Source organism: Anarrhichthys ocellatus, unplaced genomic scaffold (genome assembly GCF_004355925.1).
Source record: "Anarrhichthys ocellatus isolate YVR2014 unplaced genomic scaffold, GSC_Weel_1.0 scaffold1836, whole genome shotgun sequence".
NCBI classification, from domain to species: Eukaryota; Metazoa; Chordata; class Actinopteri; order Perciformes; family Anarhichadidae; genus Anarrhichthys; species Anarrhichthys ocellatus.
In genome coordinates this window covers 9080-9837 of record NW_022281810.1, presented here as the reverse complement: position 1 = coordinate 9837, position 758 = coordinate 9080, and positions in this window count along the sequence as shown.

Below are 758 nucleotides of genomic sequence, written 5' to 3'. Positions count from 1 at the left end.
ATGGTAACATGATATGTTGCAGCAAAGTGCTGTCCCATTCATATCTACACCATCTCCAGCCCTCACAGCAGGGGTGTTTCTAGGATTCAAAGAAAGGGGGGGCTTAGCCCCAAGGGGAGGGGCATGTTTGCCACAATTTTTTTTGGGGCCCATATGGCGCAGCGGATATCCATTGTTTCAGACAGTTCATAGATTGGTTCAATCAGAAAGAGTGTGATTCTGCTCTGTAGTTTTGCTTGCATTCAGTATATGATAACACAAGAGACAGAATTTCAGGGTTATAGTGCAATTTGAAACATACAAACCAGAACGCACGCACGTATGTAGCATGTTAGTTATAAATAACTTGTCCATGTGAGAAACAATAGTTTAATTTAATGACATCACCAAAATAAAAAAATCTTTTTTTTTTTTTTTAAAGCCAATAATGCCATATTATTTGGGGGGGCTGAAGAACATTTTAGGGGGGCTTCAGCCCCTCTAAAATAGGCCTAACGACGCCCCTGCCTCAGTCTCTCACACTCACCCACTTACCAGGTGACGTCAGTAAGTCCTTGAGGGTTCAGGGTTTGAGGGTTTAGGGGGAACATTGGGATTTGGCCTTAGAGAGAGAGCTGAGAGTGTGTTTCAATGTGTTTCAAAACTCTTCTCACTAAATGTGCTGAAATCTGCAGGAAGACAACATTTTTTGAATTATGTCTCGGTGGTTCGTCTCTCTCTCTCTCTCTCTCTCTCTCTCTCTCTCTCTCTCTCTCTCT